This window comes from Manis pentadactyla, chromosome 6, assembly GCF_030020395.1.
Source record: "Manis pentadactyla isolate mManPen7 chromosome 6, mManPen7.hap1, whole genome shotgun sequence".
NCBI classification, from domain to species: domain Eukaryota; kingdom Metazoa; phylum Chordata; class Mammalia; order Pholidota; family Manidae; genus Manis; species Manis pentadactyla.
Window position 1 is genome coordinate 35,131,385 of NC_080024.1, and position 13,193 is coordinate 35,144,577.

General features: G+C 39.0%; 1 protein-coding gene across 14 annotated transcripts in view; it reads left to right on the forward strand.

Moving 5' to 3' along the window:
- Window positions 1-13,193, forward strand: part of HYCC2 (hyccin PI4KA lipid kinase complex subunit 2) — a 115,007-nt gene that overhangs the window by 77,880 nt on the left and 23,934 nt on the right. The window lies entirely within an intron of this gene.

A 13,193-nucleotide genomic window follows, 5' to 3' on the forward strand; every position in this document is an offset into this window, starting at 1 on the left:
TATATTGGTTTCAAGTATACAATACAGTGGTTCAGCAGTTACCCGTATTATTAAATCCTCACTCCCAATAGTACAGTTACTATCTGTCAACAGGAAGATGTGACAGAATCACTGACCATATTCTCCATGCTGTACTACTATCCATGTGACCAACTTATATTATGTTTGAGAACTTTTGTGCCCCTTTATCCTCCTCCCACCCACCCTTTCCAAACCCTCCCACATGGTAACCAGCAGTCACTTCTCAGTGTTTATCAGTCTACTACTATGTTCATTTTGTTTTGTTTTCTTTTTATATTCCACAAATAAGTAATATTATATGGTATTTGTCTTTCTTTGCCTGGCTTATTCACTTAGCATAATACCCTCTAGATCCATCCATGTTGTTCTGTGGCAGGATTTTTTTTATGGCTAAATAATATTCCATTGTGTATATGTACCACATCTTTTTTATCCATTCATCTATTGATGGGCACTTGGATTGGGTTGCTTCCCTACTTAGTGTGGCGATAAACATAGGGGTGCAAATATCTTTTTGAATCAGGAATTTTGTTTTCTTTGGGTAAATTCCTAGCAGTGAAATTAGTGGGTTGTATGGTATTTCTATTTTTAGTTTTTTGAGGAACCTCCATACTGCTTTCCACAGTGGCTGCACCAATTGACATTCCCACCAACAGTGTAGGAGGGTTCCCTTTTCTTCACATCCTCATCAGCACTTGTTATTTCTTGTCTTTTGGGTAGTGAAGGCCAAATTCTTTACTACAGAGGCCATCCCCTGGCCTTTTGTCCAGGCCCTTTTAAACAAAACAGTCATGTTTACCTGGGCCTCTACATTAATATGTCATTTGTATGACAGATGCAGATAGCAATATGGTCATAAAGAACATGCCCTACGTTTGAGGAGCCAGTATAAGCCGGTGATAGATTTAAAGAAACAACCAATTCATTCTATTAAAGCCTCTACATACATTTTCATAATTTTGTACCAATTCGATTACTCTCCTACTTCACCCTACCCTGATCTGCTATATGTACCATACAATAAACTTGAGCAGAACTATTCATCATAGAAGTTAGCTGCTGGTTAGCTAAATCCAGTTCTTCCCTTAGCCCAGGCGTTTTCCATTACTATTCATCCTAAGGAGGTTTTAATTCAATTTACCAATACATATGACCCTCAATATCAGTATTATAACCTTATACCAACAATGCCGGTGTCACACCGTATTACAGAATGGTGGTAGATGTAAACTGAAATGTAAGAGTCAAAGATATGGCATAATACTAGAGTCTCAGTCATTAACGATTATTCTAGTTCATGGCTGAGACTCCAGTATATACCCTGTAAAAAAAAAGTGTCTCCCACGGGTAAGATTCCTCAAGGGAGGAACAACCTAAGACAGGCACAGTCGCAGGAGGGTCATCAGGTGAGAAATTGGGGATCAACAGAGGTGAGGCTTAGAACCTCACCCCCCCTGTTCTGAGAGAAATCTTCTGCATCCGTGGATGTTTTATTGCCCTTGTCTAGCTTGGATTAACACTTAGTCTACAGGCACACACCTGATCATCTACATTTGCTCTCTTACAGCACTAAACTATGTTTTCTACCTTTATCTTGCATCTACCTACCACTTCAGCATTTTATTTTAAAAAATAATAATAATAATAATAAGGAAGAAATGTGGGATTCACATATAAATCAAGTATAAAAATCAAACAAATATTCATATTTGACCTGATTGTTTATAGTTCATAATGCATGATCAAAATTGAAAGTTTCTGTGATGACTGCCCTTGTACTGTTCACCATGTAAGAACTTACTCACTATGTAAGAATTTGTTCACCATGTTAAAAAAAAAAAAAAAAGTGTCTCCCAGAGCAGTGCCACTCAAGTTTGCAGGTTTCTGTTTAATTTCACAAGGTCTAAAAGAAGGAGTGATGTCACCAACATATGGCTTCATCCTTTCAGGCATCTGGTGTAACTGAGTCAAGAAACGATATCATCTCTTGCTCTGACCCTCTCTCAAGGTGGCAGTGTAATACTGAATTCCCTTCATTGCATAATTTATTTATTAATACCTTTATATCAGCTACCATTCCAAACTTTCTCATTTGTACCCAAACTTTTCTTTCTACCTTTGGAAGGGATGCTAGGTTCAGTCACTGTGCTTGTCCAGATTGCTGGCAGTAATACTAATCTAGCATGTGCCTCCCCTCAATCTGCTCTCATCCATGTACAGTGAGTTTACCTAGGGACAGCACAGAACTAGTGGGCTATCTCAACAATGGGGTGAAAGATATGTGTCCATTCTCTGTTAATATCAGTTTTGACAGAGGAGGTGAAGGTACAGTGTACCCCATTGAGCCTTAGGAATTCTGACATAGAGGTTTAAAGATACAGTTATGGCTTCTTGCTTAGGAATCATCTCTGCTTCTGGCACCTGCAGTTGCAGCCCTGGTCCTGAAACCACTGTTTCAGATAGGGGAAAAAAAAGCTGAGGTGATATGGAGGAAAAAGAAAGAAGTATGGTTATACGACCAGCTTACCCCCATAGGAAGACTTGCATAGTTGTACCAGCATTGTCCCTCCCGACCCATCTCTTCCCAAATCCCCCAGGAAAGTGGAGGAATCTATCTAGTGGTGACCTCCTGTGGGCCCCCTCATGTTAAGTATGAGTACACACTCATGAAAGAATACAATCCAGTCCTTTATGTTTTATTCTCCCACCCCATCTCACTTTAAACAACAAATGTTTCAATTCCTTCTTTGACTTCTCTGTCAAACCATTACTCTGAGTAGATCTCCTTACCCATTGTTTAGACCTTATGGGTTATAAAGTGTGTTTGTTGCTCTGAAGAAATATGACTCAGCAATCCAGATTAGTACAGTATCTTCTGTTCTGGTTCTGTCAAATGATAGAACATTTGATCTATCATCAGCTAAGCAAAGATCAATGCAGAGTAAGTGTTTATTCCTGTCAGGACCCATGTTTAGCCTGCAGGGGCTACTGGCATCAGTTCAGCTGTCAGCTGTGTACAGGGCCTTACCCCAGGGGGAATCTGCCCCATAGTCAGCAGTAGTCTCTGTCTCTCCTTTTGACAAATAGAACAGTTCTTTTTGGCATTTTATGCCTCATGGTGCAAAAGGAATATGTCCAAATTTAGCCCATCTGCATTGCCACAGTACTACCATGTCCACTCATTTCATGGACCCAGATGGCATTTCAAACAAGCATACTAGGAAATCTGCTCACTGATGCCAATCACTGTCTGATTCTGGAAGGGGTTTCTTTTGATGGGCATAAATATGTCCTACTTTAATGTACTACTCAGATTTGCATAGTGATTTCCATAGGTCTGTTCCTCATGTGGGATCCCTTTAATAGGCCAGCTTTCCATTGCCCTCCTGCCTGACCATATGGCCAGGCCATTGGCAACCACTTGTGAGTTGTAAAAACCCAACATAGCAGAAAACAGCATGCAGTTGTGTCCACTCACCAAGCTGATTTGTTTTTAGTTTTTCAATCAGCGTGGCAGTCTTCAAACAGAATGTAGTCCATTCATCTTGGAACTGCCATCTATAAAGCAAGCAGCACTTTATTAGTCAGTAAAAAGCTGTTCATAGGGTACCATCCAGGTGATGACAGAATCTGGCAGCTTGTCAGCTGATGCCAAATTTGGCCCTTGGGAAAAAGAGGCTCTCTGCTTATGAGAACTCTGGGTACTTTGCATTCTCCCCATAGCTTGTTCCTCCTCAAGCCATTTCCATTTATTATGGAACTTTTCTGGCACTGCCTGTGTTTTTCTGACATCACCAAAGATGATACGGGTATTTCAGATTTCAGGATCATTTTATATTTCAGTCATAGAGGCAGTCTCAGCTGGGCAAGCTAGTTGTCTCTCAAATAGAACTTTACTGGTCCCAAATTCCAGAAGTCATCACTAGGTGGCATATTACTGGTTTTTGCCATAACCTCCAGGTTACTCCACACAGGGCTATTGCACAACAAATTAATGACCTTGTGGGCTTGGGCAGTCTTCCTGGTCCCCATTTAGCATGTCCAGTTAATACTGGAAGAAGGGTGGATTTACATGGCTTTCTGTTTACAATACTAGACAAGGGAAATTTTTCCAGACAGATACAATATCCATTCCCACAGTGCAATCAGGTAGATGAGACAGTTACTTCACATAAAGTTCATCCAAACTTTCACCTTAATGCTCTCATATCCTTGCATTCTTATATCCTTTTAATATAACATATAACCAACAAGGATATTTTGTGTCACCAACACCAACCCCCTACCCTAAACACACCTGTCAGGTATGACACAGGTCACTTCCCAGAAAATGAGGGCAAAGGCCAGACCTTAACTTTGGACAAGGACAAATTCTTTACCACACATTACTCTTCCATGGTGGTTGTGAGGAATAAATGAGTTGATGCCCTGAACATGCTTATAGCACAGTGCCTAGCACATAATGAATGTAGGTGACTCTTTTATTCATTATGTAATATTTTGTTTGTAGAAAATAGTACTCTTATTGGTTACAATATTGGAGCAATGGAAAAAATATAGGATCAAACAAATTATAGTCATTGACCTTTGATCAAGTGCTTCAATCTGGAATTCCAGTTCTTCCTATGGGTCTTTCCATGAATTACACAGATGATAGAAAATGCAATGGCTTCCCTGTGTCCTAACACATTGTTTGGGCATTCAGCTTTAGTGATTGCCCTTTATTAGCCAGCAGGATGCTGAATAATATTTGGAGAAGGCCTTATCTCAACTTAAAGTAACAGCTTAATTTTTTTCTATATAGTTATGTTGGTTTACTCAAACCATTTTATAATGTAAAATTTCTATTAGAGTAGTGGTTGATAAGTACAGTCTGCAGATTGATTTGCATAAAATCATTTGGTTACCTAGTTCTTTTTGTTTTAAATTAATTAAAATTAATTAAAAATTTTGTTTTAAATTAATTGAAATTAATTAAAAATTAAATTTTCTTAAGTATAACATACTTGGGTAAGTTTGAAATTGAACAGAATATAAAGTGAAAATAGATGAGAGTACAAAGAGAAAAGTGTGTGTGTACTCTTCTCTGCAGCCACTCATTTCCACTCCCAGTGGTTAAATTGTTAGCAATTTTTTGTGTCCTTCCAGAAAATTTTAATTCATGCCATAGCACATATTCAACCTTAAACACTTGCAGGCCCATACACCCTAGCTTCACTTTTGTATATTGTTCTTCAACTTGTTCTTTTCACTGAAGAATAAATCTTAGGCATATTTCTCTAACAGCATACAGAGATTTCATTCTTTTTTAATGACTACTTACTATTTCATTCTATATATGTAACATGTTTTATGTTAACTAACATTTGGATTGTTTACAATTTTTTTGTTACTGCAAGCAATATTGCAAAAAACACAAGGTTTTCATATATATATATATATATTTGCATGGGAGCACCAGAGTATCTGTAAGGAATTCATAGCAGTGAAATTGCTATGCAAAGAACACTGTCTTCTTTAGTTTGAGCAGACACTGCCAAATTAACCTTCCCCAAACAACTGCAGCAACTGTATCTCCTACCAGTAGTTTGAGAGTGCCTGTTTCCTCATCCTAATCCCCAGTATTGGGTATTTTAAAGTTTTTTTATCTTTACCAATCTGATCATTAAAAATTAATGTCGCATTGTGTTATTTGACATTCCTTTATGACTGGGCTTGAATGCTTTTAATGTGTTAGTTCCTTATACTGTATTCTTCAGCTCTGAGTGGCTTTTTTGCAAGTCTTCTATCTCTTTGTGGAAGTCCTCCCTGAAGTCTTGAATATTTTTCTGTAGATTTGTGAGCATGTTCATGACTTTTACTTTGAAATCTTTATCAAGAACATTGGTGATCTCTGTTTCATTTAGCCCTCTTTCTGGGGTCTTGTAGTTTTGTTTGGAACATATTCCTCTGCCTTTCATTTTGTCAAGAGTTTCTGTGTTTCTTCCTTTGAGTTAGACTATGGCTCTGCTATCTTTCCTGGCCTATGGAGTAATAGTTTTATGAAGGAGGTTGTGCCTTGTGGTTCCCAGGTAGAAATTTCTTCTTTTATCCTTTCAGAAACAAATCTTCTGTTTCAGAAAATAAACTTCAATAAACCAAGTGGCATAGAGAAGATGGTGGGATTTGAAGATGTGACTGCTTCTGAGTCAGACTTTCAACTTGGTTTTTAACTTCTCATTTTGAAATAAATTCATACTTATGAAAAGCGTTGCAAAATATTACAGAGAGTTTCCATACACTCGTAATCACCTATGGGAAGTTTTTCTGAAGTATAACTTCCCTGGGTCTTGCCTTCATAGATTCTAATTGGGTCAGTCCAGGTTGAGACACAGGAATGTATTATTCCAGAATGTCCCTAATTAACTCTAATATGATGCTAGGTTTAGAAGCCACTTGCTTAGAGATTGTAAAGATTAGAAAAGCAAGGAGGAGCCAAGATGGCGACGTGAGTAGAGCAGCGGAAGTCTCCTTCCAAAACCATATATATTTTTGAAAATACAACAAATGCAACTATCCCTAAAAGAGAGACCAGAAGATACAGGACAACAGCCAGGCTACATCTACACCTGTGAGAACCCAGCACCTCATGAATGGGGTAAGATACAAGCCACAGCCGGGTGGGACCCGAGCGCCACTCACCTCAGCTCCTGGTGGGAGGAGAGGAGTCAGAGCAGGAGAGGGAGAGGGAGCCCAAGACTCCCTAGTCATCCGCACCAGGAGTGCAGTCACACAGTGCACGGGGTGCTGGATACTAGGGAAATGGGACAGTAAGAACTGCGAGCGGGTCACCGCAGCCAGCGCCCTGGGACAAATAAAAGCGAGTGCTTTTTGAAAGTCTTAAAGGGACAGGGACCCCACAGCCCAACGGAAGTGTCCCGGGACACTTAGCCTAGCAGCTGGGAATCCCAGGGAAATCCGGGCGCCCTAACCCCTGAACGGCAGCACAGCTTGGAGGCCCCTCACAGTGATAAAGAGTCTCCCACACATTCCACCTCTGGTGCGGCTCCGCCATAGCGAAGCAGCAGCCTGAGGCTGGCCACGCCCACAGCAGCAGGGCAGAGCTTCTTTCACTGCAGCCAGGCAAGAATCAGAGATCCCGTCTATGCACAGCTGCCCAGCACAAGCCACCAGGGGTTCGCTGTTCTCCCAGAAGAGGAAGGCCACAAACTAGCAAGAAGGGACGTTCTCCCAGCCGACACACGTGCCAGCTCCCCACAACTACCTCTATAGCCATGAAAAGGCAGAAGAATTTGATCCAGACTAAAATCACAGACACAACCTCTGAGAAGGAGCTTGGAGAGATATACCTAACCAATCTTCCTGAAAAAGAATTCAAAATAAAGGTGATAACCATGCTGATGGAGCTGCAGAGAAAAATACAAGAGCTAACGGACAAAGTAGGGAGGGAGACTACAGAAATAAAACAATCTATGGAAGGATTTATAAGCAGAGTGGATGAGATGCAAGAGGCCATTGATGAAATAGAAACCAGAGAACAGGAACGCATAGAAGCTGATGCAGAGAGAGATAAAAGGATCTCCATGAATGAAACAATATTAAGAGAACTGTGTGACCAATCCAAGAGGAATAATATCCGCGTTATAGGGGTACAAGAAGAAGAAGAGAGAGGAAAAGGGATGGAAAGTGTATTTGAAGAAATAATTGCTGAAAACTTCCCCAAAATGGGGGAGGAAATAATCACTTAGACCACGGAAGTACACAGAACTCCCAACAGAAGGGACCCAAGAAGGACAACACCAAGATACATAATAATTAAAATGGCAAAGATCAAGGACAAGGACAGAGTTTTAAAGGCAGCCAGAGAGAGGGAAAAGGTCACCTACAAAGGAAAACCCATGAGGCTATCATCAGACTTCTCAACAGAAACCTTACAGGCCAGAAGAGAATGGCATGATATATTTAATGCAATGAAACAGAAGGACCTTGAACCAAGAATACTGTATCCAACATGATTATCATTTAACTATGAAGGAGGGATTAAACAATTCCCAGACAAGCAAAAGTTGAGGAAATTTACCTCCCACAAACCACCTTTACAGGGTATTTTAGAGGAATTCCTCTAGATGGGAGCACTCCTAAGGCTAAACACATGTAACCAGAGAAAATAAAATCACACCAAAGAAAGCAGACCAACCAAATACTAACGAAAGGCAAAAAATAAAATCAACAACCCACAAAAGCAGTTAAAGGAAACACAAAAGAGCACAGAATAAAACACCCAACATATAAAGAATGGAGGAGGAGGAATAAAAAGGGAGAGAAATAAAGAATCACCAGACAGTGCTATAATAGCTCAATAAGCGACTTAAATTAGGCAGTAAGATACTAAAGAAGCTAACCTTGAACCTTTGGTAACCACAAATCTAAAGCCTGCAAAGGCAATAAGTACATAACTTTCAATAATCACCCTAAATGTAAATGGACTGAATGCACCAATCAAAAGACACAGAGTAATAGAATGGATAAAAAAGCAAGACCCATCTGTATGCTGTTTACAAGACACTCACCTCAAACCCAAAGACATGCACAGACTAAAAGTCAAGGGATGGAAAAAGATATTCCATGCAAACAACAGGGAGAAAAAAGCAGGTGTTGCAGTACTAGTATCAGACAAAATAGACTTCAAAACAAAGAAAGTAACAAGAGATAAAGAAGGACATTACATAATGATAAAGGGCTCAGTCCAACAAGAGGATATAACCATTGTACATATATATGCACCCAACACAGGAGCCCAAGCATATGTGAAACAAATACTAACAGAATTAAAGGAGGAAATAGAATGCAATGCGTTCATTTTAGGAGACTTCAAAACACCACTCACTCCAAAGGAGAGATCCACCACACAGAAAATAAGTAAGGACACAGAGGCACTGAACAACACAGTAGAACAGATGGACCTAATAGACATCAATAGAACTCTGCATCCAAAAGCAACAGGATACACATTCTTCTCAAGTGCACGTGGAGCACTCTCCACAATAGACCACATACTAGGCCACAAAAAGAGCCTCAGTAAATTCCAAAAGATTGAAATTCTACCAACCAACTTTTCAGACCACAAAGGAACAAAACTAGAACTAAATTGTACAAAGAAAGCAAAAAGGCCCACAAACACATGGAGGCTTAACAACATGCTCCTAAATAATCAATGGATCAAGGACCAAATTAAAATAGAGATCAAGCAATATATGGAAACAAATGAAAACAACAACACAAAGCCCCAACTTCTGTGGGATGCAGCAAAAGCAGTCTTAAGAGGAAAGTATATAGCAATCCAGGCATATTTAAAGAAGGAAGAACAATCCCAAATGAATAGTCTAACATCACAATTATCAAAATTGGAAAAAGAAGAACAAATGAGGCCTAAAGTCAGCAGAAGGAGGGACATAATAAAGATGAGAGAATAAATAAATAAAATTGAGAAGAATAAAACAATAGAAAAAATTAATGAAACCAAGAGCTGGTTCTTTGAGAAAATAAACAAAATAGATAAGCCTCTAGCCAGACTTATTAAGAGAAAAAGAGAATCAACACACATCAACAGAATCAGAAATGAGAAAGGAAACATCACGACAGACCCCACAGAAATACAAAGAATTATTAGAGACTACTATGAAAACCTATATGCTAAGAAGCTGGAAAACCTAGAAGAAATGGACAACTTCCTAGAAAAATACAACCTTCCAAGACTGACCAAGGAAGAAACACAAAATCTAAACAAAACAATTACCAGCAACGAAATTGAAGCAGTAATAAAAAAACTACCCAGGAACAAAACCCCCGGGGCCAGATGGATTTACTGCTGAGTTTTATCAGAGATATAGAGAAGACATATTACCCACTCTTCTTAAAGTTTTCCAAAAAATTGAAGAGGAGAGAATACTCCCAAACTCATTCTATGAAGCCAACATCACCCTAATACCAAAACCAGGCAAAGACCCCACCAAAAAAGAAAATTACAGACCAATATCCCTGATGAATGTAGATGCAAAAATACTCAACAAAATATTAGCAAACCAAATTCAAAAATACATAAAAAGGATCATACACCATGACCAAGTGGGATTCATCCCAGGGATGCAAGGATGGTACAACATTCGAAAATCCATCAACATCATCCACCACATAAACAAAAAGAAGGACAAAAGCCACATGACCATCTCCATAGATGCTGAAAAAGCATTTGAGAAAATTCAACATCCATTCATGATAAAATGTCTCAACAAAATGGGTACAGAGGGCAAGTACCTCAACATAATAAAGGCCATATATGATAAACCCACAGCTAACATCATACCGAACAGCGAGAAGCTGAAAGCTGTTCCTCTGAGATCAGAAACAAGACAGGTATGCCCACTCTCCTCACTGTTATTCACATACTACTGGAGGTCCTAGCCATGGCAATTAGACAAAACAGAGAAATACAAGGAATCCAGATTGGTAAAGAAGAAGTTAAACTGTCACTATTTGCAGATGACATGATACTATACATAAAAAACCAGAAAGACTCCACTCCAAAACTACTACAACTGATACCAGAATTCAGCAAAGTTGCAGGATACAAAATTAACACACAGAAATCAGTGGCTTTCCTATACACTAACAATGAACGAATAGAAAGAGAAATCAGGAAAACAATTCCATTCACAATTGCATCAAAAAGAATAAAATACCTAGGAATAAACCTAACCAAGGAAGTAAAAGACCTATACCCTGAAAACTGTAAGACACTCTTAAGAGAAATTAAAGAGGACACTAACAAATGGAAACTCATCCCATGCTCTTGGCTAGGAAGAATTAATATCGTCAAAATGGCCAACCTGTCCAAAGCAATATACAGATTCGATGCAATCCCTATCAAATTATCAACAGTGTTCTTCAATGAAGTGGAACAAATAGTTCAAAAATTCATAGGGAACCACCAAAGACCCTGAATAGCCAAAGCAATCCTGAGAAGGAAGAATAAAGTGGAGGGCGGATCTCGCTCCCCAACTTCAAGCTCTACTACAAAGCCACAGGAATCGAGACAATTTGGTACTGGCACAAGAACAGAGCCACAGACCAGTGGAACAGAATAGAGACTCCAGACATTAACCCAAACATATATGGTCAAATAATATACGATAAAGGAGCCATGGACATACAATGGGGAAATGAGAGTCTCTTCAACAGATGGTGCTGGCAAAACTGGACAGCTACATGTAAGAGAATGAAACTGGATCACTGTCTAACCCCATACACAAAAGTAAATTTGAAATGGATCGAAGACCTGAATGTAAGTCATGAAACCATAAAACTCTTAGAAAAAAACACAGGCAAAAATCTCTTGGACATAAACATGAGCAATTTCTTCATGAACATATCTCCCCAGGCAAGGGAAACAAAAGCAAAAATGAACAAGTGGGACTATATCAAACTGAAAAGCTTCTGTACAGCAAAGGACACCATCAATAGAACAAAAAGGTATCCTACAGTATGAGAGAATATATTCATAAATGACAGATCTGATAGAGGGTTGACATCCAAAATAAATAAAGAGCTCATGCACCTCAACAAAGAAAAAGCAAATAATCCAGTTAAAAAATGGGCAGAGGAGCTGAAAAGACAGTTCTCCAAAGAATAAATTCAGATGGCCAACAGACACATGAAAAGATGCTCCACATCACTAGTCATCAGAGAAATGCAAATTAAAACCACAATGAGATATCACCTCACACCAGTAAGGGTCGCCACCATTCAAAAGACAAACAACAACAAATGTTGGTGAGGTTGTGGAGAAAGGGGAACCCTCCTACACTGCTGGTGGAAATGTAAATTAGTTCAACCATTGTGGAAAGGAGTATGGAGGTTCCTCAGAAAGCTCAAAATAGACATACCATTTGACTCAGGAATTCCACTCCTAGGTATTGACCCCAAGAATGCAGGATCCCAGTTTCAAAAAGACATATGCACCCCTATGTTTATTGCAGCACTATTTACAATAGCCAAGAAATGGAAGCAACCTAAGTGTCCATTAGTAGTTGAATGAATAAAGAAGATATGGTACATATACACAATGGAATATTATTCAGCCATAAGAAGAAAACAAATCCTACCATTTGCAACAACATGGATGGAGCTAGAGGGTATTATGCTCAGTGAAATAAGCCAGGCAGAGAAAGACAAGTACCAAATGATTTCACTCTTACGTGGAGTATAAGAACAAAGAAAAACTGAAGGAACAAAACAGCAGCAGAATCACAGAACCCAAGAATGGAGTAACAGTTACCAAAGGGAAAGGGACTGGGGAGGATGGGTGGGAAGGGAGGGATAAGGGCAGGGAAAAAGAAAGGGGGCATTGCCATTAGCATGTATAATGTGGGTGGTGTCATGGGGAGGGCTGTGCAACACAGAGAAGACAAGTAGTGATTCTACTGCATCTTACTACGCTGATTGACATTGACTGTAATGGGGTGTGTGGGGGTGACTTGGTGAAGGAGGGAGCCTAGTAAACATAATATTCTTTATGTAATTGTAGATTAATGATAACAAAATTTTTTAAATAAATAAATAATAAAAGCAAAGTCATTCTATACTAAAATAAAAGATTAGAAAACCATTCATTAATAAAAATGTATTGAGCAATTATAATGTGTTAGACACTGTGCTGGACACTAGAAATAGAGTGAATAAAATCAGAGTCTTTGTTCTAAAGTTGCTTATTACTAAATAAATGAAACAGACAGAATTGTGATTCAGTGGGATAAATGCTATATTACAGCTACACAGATAAAGAGAACAGTTTCCTTTAGTTGGGAGAATTAAGAACAGCTTTATGCCTAAGGTAAAAATTTGATCCAGGATTTGAAACCTTAAGTCATTTTTAATGACTACTTAGTATTTCATTCTATATATGTAACATATATGTAGTCAGTAAGTTTCCCAAGTGGAAAAGCATGTTTTAGTAAGAAAGGGCAGCATCCATAAAAACAAGGAGTTGTGAAAAGTTATGGTATATTTCTGAAGTGGTAAGAACAGCATTGTAGTGTGGTATGTGTGGTGGGCAGTGGAGGGAAGTAAGGTTGGAGAGGTAGACTGAAGGTGGATTTCAAAGGACCTTGTATGTC